This window comes from Onychomys torridus, chromosome 11 (genome assembly GCF_903995425.1).
Source record: "Onychomys torridus chromosome 11, mOncTor1.1, whole genome shotgun sequence".
Taxonomy (NCBI): Eukaryota; Metazoa; Chordata; class Mammalia; order Rodentia; family Cricetidae; genus Onychomys; species Onychomys torridus.
In genome coordinates, this window is record NC_050453.1 from 89644501 (window position 1) to 89662105 (window position 17605).

Below are 17605 nucleotides of genomic sequence, written 5' to 3' on the forward strand. Positions count from 1 at the left end.
GCTAGACATTGGCTTGTGTGTATTTGTAATGGGCAAAGAGTCCATTTAATTAGAAAGAAAGCAAGAAGGAGAAGTTTATGAGAGAGTTTGGAGGGAGTAACAGGAAGGGGATAGTTACATAATATATTATAATCTCAAATAAAACAAGTAATTAAAAGATAATTAAAACTTAAGAGAAATTAGCCATTTTGACAATTTACTCCTGCTGCAGACTAGAAGCTATCAATTGAGATGAGTCCCCTTGAACACTGTGGAGAAGAAGACAGGCAATATGTTAGAACTGCAGAAGAAGGCTGTGAATTGCTGTCTTCTGGGCATGACTTGGCTATCAAATCATGAACTCGCAGCATCAGCTGTGGCTACCTCCCTAGGATCTGCACAGGATGAAGCTAGCTGAAGTACTGATGCAGGAGCTTTAGACCATTTGCCGGCCTCACACATAATAAAAGGCTATTACAATTGATAGCTGCTGAGGGAGGACCATTTTTGTTTGAGGATACAGCCAGTAGTAGGTTTCCCATGCTCAGTGAATGCCCTGCCCCCCACGCACATATGGAAGGCACTAACTGGACTTAGTGGGTTATAAAAAATAAATAGTTCATCAAGTTAGGAGGGGGTGGGGTATGTGAGGAAAGCTGGAGGGTAAATAGGTGTACATATTATATTTCATTGTATACATATACCAACAGTTTACACAGAATTTCAAAGGAGTTCCTTTATGACTTCTCTGCCTTGTTATTCTATAATCATATATTATATCAAACCTATAAGAGCTCATATACTAAGAACTTTCTTGTCTTTTTACCAAATGCCAAACAGAAACAACTATAATAATAACTTACTTTGGTTTGTAGTTTCAGAAGATTCATTCCTGGGTTGCTCGGACTTATCCAGACAGACAGAACGTTATGATGTTGGAAATGTGTGAAGATGTTTGACCTGACGTTAAAAAAGAACCATGGCATGGGGAAGACACTAAGAATTAAGTATAGTTTTCCTAGGCAAGAGTCAGTGCCTGACTTCCTCGAATTCTCGAATTAGGTCCTACCACCTGAAGGTTCCAAAGCCTCCCCAGATAGCACCACCAGCTGAGAAGCAAGCATTCAGCACAGGAACCTGGGGTCACATGTCCATTTCTCATCCCTAAGAGCTGATAAAGGAACTGAAACAGGCTGGGAAGGCTTCACTCGTGCCTGTACACACAGGTTCTGTGTAGCACATACCTGGCTCCAGACTTTTAGATGCCTGTTAAATCAGCATCTCTTGAAAGTCCTCTGACTCAAGTGGATGTGAAGCCAGCTTGGGACTTGTTCCTCAGCTCCAGAGCATCCAGCTTTTGTTTCCAGATTTCTGCTTTTCTAGACTTCCATTCCTGCAATTTATGTCCCATTATACAAGGCCCAGGTAACCCACCCATTTCCCTCTTCTTTACAACCAGATTTGGTCCATTAGCAGTGTCCCCCATTCCTGCCTGACAACCTCTAGGAGATTAAAACTTCCTTTTCAGGAGGCTGAGTGTCTCAGGAAACACAAGCTAGTGGGAGACACTATCATCACAGATAAGGACTAAAAGTGACTATAAAAAGTCTCTCTCTGTGCATTTCCCCATCAGGATCTTGATGTCCCTTGCTCATAGAATCCCTCTTCTCTCTCATCAAATGAACTCCTGGAGCTAGACCTGGTGCTTGGGGATGGATCTCTGCACCTTGTAGTTGGAGTTTTCCTGCCTGGCCCAGAGTCAGGACAAATCTCTCTCACCCGCTAGTCCCACAGTCTCTCAGACCCAACCAAGTAAGCACACAGAAACTTACATTGTTTAGAAACTGTATGGCTGTGGCAGGCTTCTTGTTATCTGCTTCTTCTATCTTAAATTAGTCCATTTCTGTTAATCTATACTTTGCCACATGGCTCGTGGCTTACCAGTGTCTTTGCATGTTGCTTCTCCTGGAGGCAGCTGGCGGTGTCTCTCTCCAGCCTTCTACTTCCCAGAATCTTCTTCTCTCTTGTCCCGCCTATACTTCCTGCCTAGCCACTGGCCAAACAGCATTTTATTTGTACAGAGCAATATCCACAGCACTTCCCCTTTTCTTTTTTTTTTTTTTAAGGAAGGTTTTAACTTTTACATAGTAAAATTACATATAACAAAACAATTATCTAGCAAGAATTACAGTTACAATATTAAAGAAGATATCCTATCTATCTTATATTTGTGAGTCTAAGGTTTTATATCTAACTTATCTTGTATCATAACTGAGGAAATTATAACTATCTGGTCTTCAACCACATCAAAGACCTCAGAAGGATATAATATTACCTGAGAATCAGGAGAAGGATGTAAGCATTTTTCAGGAGTCTTGCAAGAGTAGACAGAGACAGCTGGCAGCCTGGACAGTCACCTAATGTTTCTTTGTAAAGTTGGGGCATCTGTTTTCAGCCCACAGGGCTAGAGTCTCTTGGTCACTTCTCTCAGTGTCCTGTAGAATGTCTGGCAGTTTCCTCTGAGAAGCAGGAACCTGAAGGACCATTTTGTCAAACAAAGTTTAGTGGTCACCTTTCTATGGGTCCTGCATGTCCAGTTGATCAATCAGTCCAGGCAAGAACAGTTTCTTGCCCAAATGGCTATTTTTGCCAATGTGAAGATAAGATATGAAGTGTCTTCAATGCCCATTCTCCTCTCTGAAGTAAATCGGTGTTGCCAGGAGCAGACATGTCTCACTGTCCAGAAAGTCTTTGAAGTATTTGAAGATTACCTATCTATCTGAAATATATCTATGTATATGTAGAAGACTTAAGTAACATGGCTATGAGTATGATTATCATAGATGACTAATTATTAATCTATTTTTAATTATCCATTACAATTTAAAATGAGCTATACAAACATAATACCTTAAACATGATTAGAAATATACACACAGTATAACAAAATTAACTTTAAGTTTGTATCAATAGACTAAAATCTATACCAATGTAAAACATTTTAAATGAGTTGTTGCTCTTTTAGAAGTAAGTTCATTAATTTACCCTTTCATCCTATCATATCTATATCATATCCCCTTTTTATCTTTAGAAAGATATTACATTTATAATCAACCTGTTTTAAATAAAATAGTGGTTTTTCTCTGTCCTACACCAGAGGGCTCTTCTGATTTGGGACACAAGAATCTCTTAACCTTTTCTTTTAACAATGTGCTTGGGTTTAGAGAAGGAATGAGCCAATTCCATTTCCAAAGCCAGCTGGGAATTTGGGCATAGTTTTTCTTACTACTTCCTGCTGGAGGGGGGCGCTGTATCTTATGGGGACACAAAGAAAATTTTAGGATTATAGAGTAGTCCATTAGGGTGAACCTCTGAGCCAGTTGCCTTGAAACCATTCTGGATATCAGATCATCTGGACCATGGTGTCATCAGAGACCTTTCAGGTGGTCTTGGCTGATCCAACCTGATATATCTTAATCTGTAACAAATCCACAGCCTCTGGCTTTCTGTGGAAACAAAAGCAGAGACTCCTTTCCAAAGCAACATATCCTTATATCCAAATTTCAAAGTCAAGGTACCTTTAAAATTTACATATTTGTTTAACTCAACAGCTTTTATGATCAAATCTTTTTCTGTGGTTAAAAATCCCAAAGACAAGACAAACCAGATTCTCTGTGTAATATCCATCTTTGTAAGACTGAAACGCCACTGTGGCTGCTGGCTCCGCCCACCTCAGCTTCCCAACATGGCGGTGGTACAGTTTACCGCCAGCTCTGGGTCTGGAGCCATGTGTACCATCAACTATCAGAAGCAGTTCTATCAAAGCAGTGCATAGCCCAGAAACTTTTTTTTTCTTTTTTTAAACTAGCAAAGGCTAAATCCACCACGCAGCAGAGTAAAGTGCCACTTGTAGACTCCTCATTCCCGCCACACTGCAGGTCAGACGCACATGCCAGGAACCCGCCATAGTAGCTGAAACCGGCAGGCTGCCACTAACTTGAGGGAGACAACTAGGAAGCTGTTTTTAGCTCCGTCTTAGAATCTTTTTTTCTCAGGTTTTAGGTGGAAACTCTTGCCAACACGTTGGACACCATTTGTAGTTGGAGTTTTCCTGCCTGGCCCAGAGTCAGGACAAATCTCTCTCACCCGCCAGTCCCACAGTCTCTCAGACCCAACCAAGTAAGCACACAGAAACTTACATTGTTTAGAAACTGTATGGCTGTGGCAGGCTTCTTGTTATCTGCTTCTTCTATCTTAAATTAGTCCATTTCTGTTAATCTATACTTTGCCACATGGCTCGTGGCTTACCAGTGTCTTTACATGTTGCTTCTCCTGGAGGCAGCTGGCGGTGTCTCTCTCCAGCCTTCTACTTCCCAGAATCCTCTTCTCTCTTGTCCCGCCTATACTTCCTGCCTAGCCACTGGCCAAACAGCATTTTATTTGTACAGAGCGATATCCACAGCAGCACCTCTTTCTGTCAGTTATTGGATGAAGGCTCTCCAGTTTGCTCATGGATGCTTCATCTGTTTCTCCTTCATTTGGGTGATCCAGGTGTCCCTCTTAGGGTCCTCCTTACTAACTAGCTTCTCTGGAGCTATGGGTTGCAGTCTGGTTATCCTTTGCTTTACATCTAGCATCCACTTATGAGTGAGTATATACCATGTTTGTCCTTCTGAGTCTGGGTTATCTCATTCAGGATGATATTTCCTAGTTCCATCCATTTGCCTGCAAATTTTGTGATGTCATTGGTTTTTTTTTTGTTTTGTTTTGTTTTTTTTTTCTTCTGAGTAATTCTTCATTGTGTATATGTCCCGCATTTTCTTTATCCATTCTTCAGTTGAGGAGCATCTTGGTTGTTTCCAGAGACAACCAAACCAAACTAGTGGGAACTCATGAACTGTGGACAAATAGCTGTGGAGTCCCTATGGGACTGGACTAGACCCTCTGGATAGGTGACACAGTTGTTCAACTTGAACTGTTTAAGGGGCCTCCTGGTAGTGGGATTAGGATCCATCTCTGGTGCATGATTTGGCTTTTTGGAGCCCAGGGCCTATGGTGGGACACCCTAGACAGCCTTGGTGCAGGAGGAGGGGCTTGGACCTGCCTCAGCTAAATATACTAGGCTCTGCTGACTCCCCATGGGAGGCCTTACCTTGGAGAAAGTGGGAATTAGGGGTGGATTAGGGGAGAAGCTGGGGGGAGGGAGGAGGGAGGAGATGGGATTCTGTGGTTGATATAAAATGAATAGAAAATTTCTTAATAATAAAAAAAAAAGAAAGAAAATAGTCTCTCCCCAAATCCTATCGTCTTCTTAGACTTATCTCTATATCCAGGTCTGGTTGAGTAATCTGAGAATCAGAGAGCAAATTTTCTGTGAATGTATTTGAACATGTCCCATCTGGAGGATTTGCTTGATTCATACTTCAGTATTCCAATGGCACTGCCAAATTAGAAAAGAAAAAACTGAGGGAGAATAATTTTATGTTACTTTGCATTTCACTGTGTTATAGGGAAAACCAGCAAATTCAGCCTCTTAATTTGGCTTGATAACCTCATGATCAAAAGTTTAAATAATTAATGGACAAAATAGTACCTTGCTAAAGCCCAAACAAATAAGGGTAATTTTCCTTTTTTTACAGTCATTAATGAAAATATGTGATAAAAGCACCTTCTAACACACTTAAAATTGTTTTAGATGTTCCCTGGGGAGACAGGCTCATTGGAGCTGTCCCATGAGACTGATTGCCTGGAGAAGTAGTGTCATTGCATGATGACAGCAGGCCACGCTCAATGTATTCCTCTGTAATGCAGATGAGGAAGTGAGAGCTGTAGCTTTTGCTCATCTTTCAGCTTAAGGGATTATTTTTCCCCTCAGCTGGTAGCATTAATGATCAGAGCATTTTTTTTTCCAAATTTTGGAATTTAATCTACCCATCTGGTTCTTTTGGAGATGCTTTCTCAGTGCTTTGAATCTTAATTCCTAAATGCATCTTCAAACAGCAGATGCTAAAATATGTACAGAACAAACGTACATTGTCACCTGCCTGCACATTTTACCAGTTCTACTCCCACTTATGTGTGCTGCCTCTGTGCCTTATAGACTGCCTTGTATGTTTACCTGATTTATTGGATATGTTTAGAGCTGGCCCTCAAACATATATTCCAAGAGAACACTGAGTGTTAGAACACACGGGGTTCTCACATTTTCTTCATAGCTTGTTTCTTAATGATCTGCTTGGCTTGATTTGAATTCTTTCTTGATATAGAAGAGCATTTAAGAAGTTCCTTGTGTGAAATCTTCAGGATCATTTTCTACTTATGTAGTTGTGTTAAAGGGGAAATATAAAATTCAGTGAAACCAGAGAATAAACAAAGGTAAAATGATACCCGCAGAGCAAGAAATGTACTTCATTACAATAATGCGGTCAACTCCACATCTTCACCATGCCTTATGCCTCAAACTAATTTGTCCACCACTTTCTAACTCAAAGAAATGGACATAGAGCACCCAGTACTCTATGCCAAGGCCTCCCTGCTTCCTGCTAATATCCAGACTTCATAGGACATTGGCATGAAGACAATCCGGGCCTTCACAATAAAATTCAATAAAGAGATAGAAACACTGAAGAGGACTCAAGATGAAATGAGTATAGAATTGAAAAATTTAATAACCCTACTAGAAAATTGGAAGGAAAGCCTTACAAGTAGAATGGATCAAGCAGAAGATAAAATAAAAGGACACAAAGATAAAGTAGGGGATCTAGACTAAATAAGCAAGGAATATAAAAAAAATTTTTTTAAAAACATAGGAAAAACATATAAGAAGTGTAAAAAACCTAAATATTTAAATTATATATGAGGGAGAAGAATTCCAGTTCTAAGATATAGACTGTGTCTTTAACAAGATCCTAGATGAAAACTTTCACAAACTAAGGAAGGGCATAGCTGTACAGATACCAGCAGCACACAGAACACCGAAGTGATAAGAGGAGAAAAGGACATCCTCAGGGAGTATGTTAGTTTAAACATTAAGTACATATGACAAAGAAAGTTTATTGAAAGTTGCAAGAGAAAAAAATACAAGTCACATATAAAGGGAAAGCCATCAGAATTACAACCAATTTTCCAATGGAAAATTGAAAAGCAGTAAGAATCTGGAGCAATACATTCCAAGTCCTAAAAGACCACAAATGTCAACCTGCGCTAACATACCCAGCATGATATAAACAGCCTAAAAATATTTTACAGATAACAAACCGAACCTAAAGATAATACAAGAATCAGTATTTCAGACTGAAGAGAGTAACAGGAAGTCAAGAGACTATTGAAAGAAATACAAAGATATAATTACTAAAAATACCAAGCACCACTAAGAACACAAATATCAAAAATCAACAACACAAAGATCTCAATTAACATACACATTTCAGTAATAACTTTAAATATTAAGGGCCCCGATTCTCTACTCAAAAGACACAGAAGGTTGACTGAATGGGCTGAAGAAATGAACTCTTATCTATTGTCAATGAGAAATCTATCTTAGATTTAAAGATAAGTGAAATGAGAGCCCAAAGGATGTGCATATGAATATATATCAATTTATTAGTGAGTGCTATGGGAAAGCAGACCCACGGATACAGGGTAAGGCAGAGTCCTTCTGTTTTGCTTGGGGATGAATGGTACCAGCCATGCGGTCTCTGATCATACACACACACGCACACACACACACACACACACACACACACACACACAGAGAGAGAGAGAGAGAGAGAGAGAGAGAGAGAGAGAGAGAGAGAGAGAGAGAGAGAAAGTGCTCTCTCCTCAGTTTTAAGCAGTTACATACCCAGAAAAAAACATGCCTCCGTCTGCCCAGATACCCCAAGTTCACTGGTGAAGAGAATTCCCACAACAGATAAGTGCTACCTTAGGGTGAAAAAATGAACTAAAGTGCTCTAATGAAATGGGACCAGGAAGCCAGCATTTAGTGCTATCCTTCCTAATAGCTGACAGACTAGATTTCCAACTAAAACTAGTCAAGGAACAGTAAATCCAGAAAACATTACTATTATAATCATATATTCATCAAACACTGGTGCACTGGATTTCAGAGGAAAAAAATGTGCTGCTGGATTTAACAACACAGATTAACACAAATTCATTAACAGACCATTTCAATAACCCTCCTCCTTCTCCAATAGACAGGTTATCTGGAGAAAAAATAGAGAAACATCAGAATTAAATGACATAATACATCAAATAGATTTGACACATATCTATAGAATATTCCACTCCCCAACTTTTTTTTTTTCTTTTTGAGAAAGGAAGGGTTTCTCTGTGAAACAGCCCTGGCTATCCTGTAATGCACTTTGTAGACCAGACTAACCTTGAACTCATAGAGATCCACCTACCTCTGCCTCTGCTGGGATTAAAGGTGTGCTACCATCACCTGACCCAATTTTTTTTATTAAATTTTATTTTTAAAATGAGAATACTTGCTCTAACTTGAGTTGAATTAAACTTGTAAGGGAATTTTGGGATACCTGTATTTAAGAAGGAGCTGGGTGCTACTTCCTGGGGCATCTTCCTGTCACTCCTCTCCTTACCTGCAGTTTTCAGAAATAGTGAAAGATAAAAGTTAAGGTAATTAGGATTGAGTCAGGAGTCATGGTGTCTACAATAACTGAAGATCCATGAACAATTGTTCTGAGTGTATTACTGCTTATCTCTTCAGGATCTTGAGTTGGAACCTGCTGGCCTCATTTATTAAAGAACAGACTGAGTTAGAACTGTACAGCACTGTGTTAAGAACCTGGAATAAGGAAAATAATGAGGAACAGTGATCTCATCTTGGTGAAAACTGGGAAGTATTTCGTACAATGAGGATTTGTTTGTATTCATTTTTTTTCTTATTTATAAAAAGGGCTGCCAACAACTTCATTCTGATTTCAGGTTTAGTGGTAGGATTTGTGCTTGTGGTGAACACCCAGTGTCATCAAGCCTGTCTTTGCTCAGTCAGTCCTCCAAGAAAAAGGGAAAGCACCTTGGGTTATTTGTAGAGATCCCACTTTGTTCTTTCTTCCTCCTCCACTATCATTTCAAGGCCAAGCATTTAATTTATTTATTTTGTTTGTTTATTTATTTATTTGACTTTGAAATCTTCACTTCCCAATCCAATCCACCAAACAGATGTTTTTCTCTGGGTATCAACACCAAAAGGTTACGACAAACTGCTGGAGGAAAAATGTCACCATTTTAAATGTAGCAAAGATAGCAGAGGCTTTTCTTTTTTCTTTTTTTCCCTCTGTAATGATAAGAGCATTTTATTCTAAAGTTCTGAACCAGGCTTTGCCAAATACTTCCTGACAGATATAATTAGGACTTTGTGGGCTCTGTTGTAACTGTGAAATTCCATTGGTGTGGTTATTCCAATAAAACTTTATTTTATAAACTGGCCACAGGCTATATCAGGTTCAAAGATCATCCTTTGCAAAGCTCTGTTCTAAGCAGTGTGGCATTACCATCCCACTGGCTTAGGTACTGTTTTATTGTTGTGAATGTACACTATGACCAAGTCAACTCTTATAAAGAAAGCATTTAATTTGAGGCTTCTTATGTTACACAATAACTCACCAGAGAACACACATAGGCACTCTTAAAGCCCAATAGAAAGTCTTTATTTTCCAGCCAGTGGCTGCAAGAGGAAGTGGCCTAAATCATGCAACTCTAAGCCTCACCGTTCTTTGTTTTTTTAAGCATATAATCTATATCCTGGGTTAACATACTTCAGCTAGCAAAAAGTGGAGCAAGAGAAGCCAAAATGCATGGTTAGTACAGTTAGAGATTTTCAAAGCCACATCCTGGAACCTTTCACTTAACCTTTGTGTTTTGACAGGCATTGATGACTAGGTTCTACATGTTGGGTTCCAAGGCTTGAATGAAGTCAATGGTGCTAAGGTCTGGGGGCCTATATAAATTCTGGATGTCTATTATACTTACAGTTTCAGGGGCTTTGTGTTGGTTAAAGTGGCGCTGCTGGTGGCTGGCCACCGCCCGTGGCGGCCATGCTGGTGGAGGAGCATGCTGGCAGAAGAATAACGAGCCATGGTTACCTTTCTAGAGCTTTATTGGGAGAGAAAGGGAGAGACAGAGACAGAGACAGAGAGAGAGAGACAGACAGGGAGACAGAGAGACCGAGTGGAGGGTGGAAAGAGAGAAGGGGGGGCACAGAGGGCCCAGCCACTTTTTAGGCTAGCTGCTTTTTCAGCTGGCCCTCATCCCAGGATGATGACATAATTAAGGACAAAACCCTTACACTTAGTTCATTATCATCATGGGGAAAGCAGATCAACGTGGTGGTATTGTGGTAGAGCAGTACTGAAAGCTTTAAACTCTAACCCATAGGCTGGAAGGCAGAGAGAGAGAGACAGAGAGAGAGAGACAGAGAGAGAGAGACAGAGAGAGAGAGACAGAGAGAGAGAGACAGAGACACAGAATAGATAGATAGATAGATAGATAGATAGATAGATAGATGATAGCTAGATAGATAAATAGATACATGTTGCGGTAGCGCCCACGCTATCACCACCCATTTACCATGTCCAAGCGAGGGGCTGTGGATCGAAAAACAAAGACAAAAGACAGCGGGTCATTCGTGCCAGGGGATGCCGAATGCCGTTTATTGAACAAGGGAGGGAACCTTAAATACAGGCTTACAGCACAATGGAGGAACCCCTGGAGGGCAGAAGTTCACTACTGAATGTTTTACATTATTGCATCTAAGCTGTTTACTCCAAGTGCGGGATACACAAATAAGGAACTTCCCTTAAGCATTCAGGAGGGTGGAGACTGGCAGGGAATCAGCATAGGGAGGATATCAAAGTCAAGGTCAGGCAAGCAGGGCAGCAGTTACCCAACTTGGGAGTTCCAGGGCACTACAGATACATAGATAGATACATAGACAGAAAGATAGGTAGATAGGCAGGTAGATAGATAGATAATAGGTAGGTAGGTAGATAGATAGATAGATAGATAGATAGATAGATAGATAGACTAGATAGACAGGCAGACAGATAGAGTAGATAGACAGACAGGTAGACTAGATAGACTGGATCTAGTGTGGGCTGTTGAAATCTCAAGTCCCACTCCTTGTGACAGACCTCCTTCAACAAGGCCAAATCTCCTAATCCTTCTTGTTGTGCCCAGATCGTGACCCCCAGAGAGACCACCAAAGACGAGCATGCCCTAATGCAAAAGCAAGGTTTTATTCTGGATATCCAAAAGCAATACAAGCCTAGGCAGGGACTTCGTCCAGCAGATCCAATGAAGTGGAGGCTGGAGGAAGTGCCCACCTCTCTACAAGCTCAGTTTTTATAGGCAAAACCCACAAAATTTCTTAGAGGGGGGTTTAGTATGGGTCCATCCTTGATTGGTCCAGTTTTTCCCAGGCCAGGACTTTGTCTTATTTCAGCTTATCTCTTTGCCCTGTCAGGAGTTTTACAACCTATCTCTGGGGTCTGGTCATGTTATCTCCAGAGAGGGGCATCTTGAGGTTAATCAGTAACCACCAGACATCCTGACTTTGTTCTTTTGAAAACACCTGACTTCATCTCTCCAGGAAGGGGGAACTGACTCAGTTCTGTTTATTTTAAGATATCTCTTCCCTCAGCTCTTCTGGGTTGTTGGGGGGTACTGTGTCTGGGCCTTTGGTGGGTGTCTTTCACTACTCACTGGCCTGGATAGACTTGTAGCCAAATCATAATAGAAAATGCCTTTAGTTCAACTTTCAAAGTCCATACAGTGTTTCACAGTCTCAACACCGTTTAAAATACAAATTCTAGTCTTTTTTGAGACATAAGGCAACTCCTTGTAACTTCCTACAAAATCAAAAGATAACATACTTCTGATGTACAATGGCAAAGAACATACATTATCATTCTAAAAGGGGAAAAAGGGAGCACTGTTAAGAAATACTGGACCAAACCCAGCTTGAAAACAGCAGGGAAAACTCCAAATCTACATATGTATGTTTGATGTCAAAGCACTCTTCAGATCTCTAACTCCTTTCGCTTTGTTGGCTGTAAAATACTTCTTCTTTTTGGGGGGCTGGTGCCACACCCTGTTAAAAACTTTCCTTGGCAGGTATCCCATGGCTCTAGCATCTTCAACATCTTGGGGTCTTCAATGCAATCCAGGCTTTACATTCACAGCTTCACACTGTTGGGTCCTGAGGATGTGCAAATAATGGGGACCAGACCACTGAAGTATATTAGCCAGAAGCAAACTTTATTCCAAAACACTAAGGGGCACAAAAACCTAGCTGGCTAGGCCACAGACAGAATTTGGGCTTCAGACAAGATGACCCTGAGATGAGGTTTCAAGCTTCTTCTTAGAGTAAAAACTAAGCACCAGGAGGTGGCTCAAAGGGATTTTACAATCTTGAGGTGAGTTAGAGGAATTTTGCAACCTTGAGTTTAGGCCTTCAGTCATACTGAGATTTACAACTTTGATTACAGGGTGTTAATTCAAGTTTTTGCAAAAGCCTGTGGCTATCTTGACACAGCAGCCTTCCCCCATAGCTGAAAGGAATGTAAGATGGAGGATCAAGTAGGGGCAACTGTTAAAGGTTAACCTTTGTCCACAGCAGCTGTCAGCTCCAAATTTCCTAGAATATGTGTATAGGCTATAAACACACAGTTTTTCATATTCCTGGGCTCTTCAACACAGTCACTTTTCTGGACCTACACATAGGGACTGCCTTTACAAATGCCTGAACCAGCAGATTTCCTTGCACTAAGGAAGATTCTATATCCCCTTTCTTGTGTCCTTCTTGACTATAAATTCAGAACCAAGTGGCTGATGCTGCCATGTTAAGCTTCCTGGGGCTGGAACCTGGACCCCTCCTTGACTTGCATTTGAATAGCTTCCCCTTTGTTGATGGTTTCCTTTGAACATTAAGATTTCCTTTAATTCTTTTTATAGGTTGTTGACTAGTTGGGTGGGGTCTTACCCTGAGGGTCCCACTCCTTTTATTCTGTTTTTTAATCAGGCCTTTAAAAAACTTTTAATCTCCTTGAGTGCAGGATTTGGCTTCCACAACGTATTTCCTGGTGTTCCTTTCATCTTCAAATTGTTATATATATCCCTGCTTGCTCTTTTATTTTTTGGTTTTTTGAGACAGGTTTTCTTCATGTTGTTTTGGTGCTTGTCCTGAATATCGATTTGTAGACCAGGCTGGCCTTGAATTCAGAGATCTTCCTGGCTCTGCCACCAGAGTGCTGCAATTAAAGGCTGTGCCACTGGTGCCCTGCAGCCTACTTGCTCTTTTGTGTTGTAGATCTGCATAGGAGCAGTTGCTAATACCCACACAACACAGTCAATACTAAGCTGTACTGAAATCTCTGCCAATACAACCAACACTCTTCAATTTAACCTCAGGCAGATTTTCAGGACAAGGGCAAAACTCAGACACATTCTTTGCCAAAATATCACAAGAATGGTCTCTAGGTCACTTGTTATTGTTCTCTAAAATGCTTTGAGCTAGGTTTACATTGCTCTCAGCACTACTGTCTTCTCTGCTCCTACTGGGATGTTTAAAGCATGAACTGCTTTTCTATTACAAAATCCCAAAGTCTTCCATATTTTCTCCAAACAACAGGATCAGCCCTCCAACAAGGCACCACCTCTTATCCTTCTCAGTTTATCTATTGTATTAAGTATTCAAATATACTAGCCTATGGAGGCCATTCTGATTCAAAACACAGTACCACCCTTCTCACCCTCTTAGATGCAGTGTATTGAGAATTTGGAATGTTTGGGAAGATTGCCTTATGTAGTTAAGAGATTTGTTTCCGTGAAGGACTTGACTTAGTTTGATTTTAAAAATCACTCTATTTCTGTTATATAAATGTCCACCCAGTAAAACCAGAGTGTCTATTGTACATAGTAATTGCTGCCAATTATTGACAGTTCTTTAACATAATCCTTAAACCAACTGTACATTTCCCAGTTTTTAAGAGGAAATAAAAGGACAGGATTGCAGTCATTTGCCTAAGGACCAAGACATGGTCATTCCTAGATTTGAGATAGCAGGCAAGTCTGGCAAATTCTAAAGGCCATGTGAATGACCCTATTATTAGTATTTAAGCGGCTCTAGGAACACGTCCCGAACACGACAAGACCACAGAAGAGTTTTATTAAAGAGGATAGAGGTGACAGGCCTGTGTGAAACACACGTGGGTGAGGAGATAAGAGGGGGAGAGAGAGAGACTCATGCAAGATGGCACCGGCTTTTTAAAGGTTGGGCCGCCCATGCGTACAGGAACTCCTGTACATGCGCATAGATTACATGGCTGCATGCATGCTTTACTCAACCACGTAAAGCCACAGAGTCCCAGTTCCATGAGATGTCTGACCCGGAGATGGCTATTCTGAACCGGAAATAGTTAGGCGGTCCGCCGGGCAAGCCCAACCATGTGGACATGTAATTCTCTATCACCTATAGCCTATGCTCCAGCACTAGTGCTCTCTTGCTGGAAATGCAGGCAGATCTGATTTATTAGCATTGATTTGTAGTTTAAATGGAAGAAGAAATCAAGGGAGCCATGCCCTTCACACTACTGAGTCACTCAGGGGTGGCATCTTCACCAGTGATCCCTTAGCTCTGTGACCTTCTGTTGAAAGTTGACTGGGGATGGGCTTTGACTACGTGTTGCTCAGAGACCTCCCACTGGGCTCAGAAACTTCCTTCTATTGGAGCTGGTGCATTGCTTCTTAGTTAGCTGAGAGGGTGAGTGACCTGGGCACTCACTATAATGTGCCCTTAGGTGGCTCCTCCCATCTTCTGATTATCTTTTCATTATTCCACTGGGTAAAGATCTGAATAGACTAATATAGTTGAACTTAGGTCTGCAAGAGCAACCTAAAGGATTGTTGTAGAAACAAAACCTAAGAGAAGCCTTAAAAATACATACTTGCTCTCCATCTTTAGAAACTGAATATACATATATGTTTATTCATATACATGCACTTGGATGATGACATGTGTATTTGTGAGTGTGAGCACATTACTAGTTTTTTGGCACATATTCCACTTTTTGTGACAACATTGTCTGTCCCTCAAGTATTCACCATCCTGAGCTTTTACTTTGTTAGAATATTAGACATATTATTAACCTCCAAACTATTTATGAGTGTAAAAAATCATCATGAACCAATGAATTATTAATTTTTAGGATGACATACAAGAATATATTTTAGCTTCATTTGAAATAAAATATCAGCACTGACCATCTTTGTGCTGTCAGCCTGCACAGTGTGCCTAGCAGGAAGAAGCCAGCAGGGAGTGAGACGCCTGTCCCTGCCCTTGAAATCTGTCCTAATGCAAGCATTGTTTCCAATTTTCTTAAAATAAAATTGCTTCCTTTGAATCATGTAGGAATAGAAAAGGGGGTTTACCTTTAACAGATAGTCGTGATATTAAAGTGCCATCTATATGTCTACTTACAGAAATCCTGAAAGAAAATGAATTTCTGAGAGTAATTAGGGTAAAACTTCCAAGGAACAAAAACTTTGGTCAATATATATTCCTAAATAAATTGAAAAGTCAGAGCAGTGAATATTAAAGAGGGCTGAGAAGACAGGAGTGTGACCTTTCTAACTGGTTGGCAAAGAGATGTGGATCAGCTCAACTTTTAAAGTTCCCTAGTGGCAAGGAAGGTCTTACACAATTGGGTCATTGATTGTATCAAACTGAATTATCTTAAAACACTCATTTCTATGTTTTAACATCTTTGAGCTACTTCACTAAATGTAGAGAAAGGAGCATATTATACTTAATGTGGTTATGTTCTGGTTATTTGAACATAGTTGAACCAGGATTGGGGAAGCCTTCAAAGCCTTCTATTAGATTCTGTTTATTTTTTACTTAAATATTTGATTTTGATGGTACCTTTTTATTTTGAGTACCTATCAAATTCTGTGTGCAGTTTTGCTTAAAAATATTTCAAATAGTAGCAAAATATATTTATAAAGAAAACTGAGAAAGGAAAAGATGCTTCTAAAACTGCCTCAATATTTTTCAGAATTTGTATCCATAATTCTTTGGTTTTAGATGCTTGTTTTTATTTCTTGTCAATTACCGGAGAATGGCAAGAAGAAACAGAAACCATGAAGGGCTCATCAGACCCCACTGCAGTAATTCTTCCTTCAATTCTGCATAGGAAAGAGAATTTCCAGAGTAGTAAGAAATGGACAAGTATTTTTTTTAGCATGTTTAATTCTTCATTCTTTATTCTTTGTATCAGTAGATTAAACAGGAAGTATTTCCCCAAGTCTGATTTAGGGATGTTAAGAAGCACTAGTAAGTTTCAGAGTAACCTTCAGTAACCTCTTTAAATGCAATTTTAATCCTTATTATAAGCTAAATAGAACAATAATTTAATGCAATAACCTAAATACACACAAAACCTGCATATCCTTTACTACAAAAATGGTTTGCACAGCCACATACGGGTTTAATCAACTATACATTTTCACAATGAAAGTACTTACATTTGTGTCATTAGAACACCACCTAAAACACCTGTCCTGACCTCAGTTTTAGAAGCTTTGCTGTCCCTACTACTGAAGTATTTATTTTTAGAATTTTTCCTGCTATCAAGTAACTATGATAGCCACTAACATTTAACAAATAGTAGTTTCTTTAAAAAAGAAAGTGTCCTTTAGAAAAGAATATTAAAACAAACACTTACAAGAGCTTAGTTCCTTAAAAGAAACACAAACCAGTTTAATAGGGCTCTTTATTAACTCTGCCACTATCATAAAAACTTGAAGTACATAGAGGACATGTCTCAACTTTCGTAAAGTCAAAGGACATTTAGATCACATATTATGCAGCTAAGTTATGAAGCTAAAATTGAAGACCTCTTTCATTGTGTGCCTAGTAATCATGATATTAAAATGCATGGTTTCCACATAAAATATCAAAATTCCAGAAATAATGGTGTCAAGATCCATAGTTGGCTTCATTGAAAGCTTTTCGAGCCCGTTTCAACTCTTCGTTCATAGTATGTCTTTAACTCTAGCGAACTTCCTTGGGTCCTTTTGAATCAGGAAGACAATATCTTCAACTTGCACCTGACCCTTTCTTCCAATCGACCCTGTCTTCCAATCGACATCGCCTTGTGAGTCATTTCAGTGATGAACTCGATGACGAGATCTTCAAGAATATCCACTGACTCGGTGTAAGGATTCTGGTCATCCCCAAACCCATACATCATACACCATAATTCTTTAGAGAAAAGTCTCTTTCTCTTCCCCTGTCCACCTTCTGCTCTTCCTCCAATTTCTTCATTCTCTTCTTCAAAGGTGGGGTCTTCCTCATCTGCCATCCTAGCTGCCCGCCAGCCTTGTCCAAGTATTTTTAATAGAATATCATTTATTTGTTTTGTTGATAATTTCATGTCTGTTAACAATGTATCTTGAGCCTATCCACCCCAACTCCCTGTTTCCACTCTCCTTATACCCCCCATGCCCTCAATATCCCCCTTTCCTCTTTTAGTCCTCTTACTTTCTTTTTTATAACCCTGAGTCCAGTTGGTGCTGTCTGTTGGCATGTTGACGGAGCTCA

General features: G+C 40.0%; 1 pseudogene; it reads right to left on the reverse strand.

Moving 5' to 3' along the window:
• Positions 1-16981: 16981 nt before the first annotated feature.
• Positions 16982-17366, reverse strand: LOC118592756 (annotated as a pseudogene).
• Between the last annotated feature and the right edge of the window lie 239 nt (positions 17367-17605).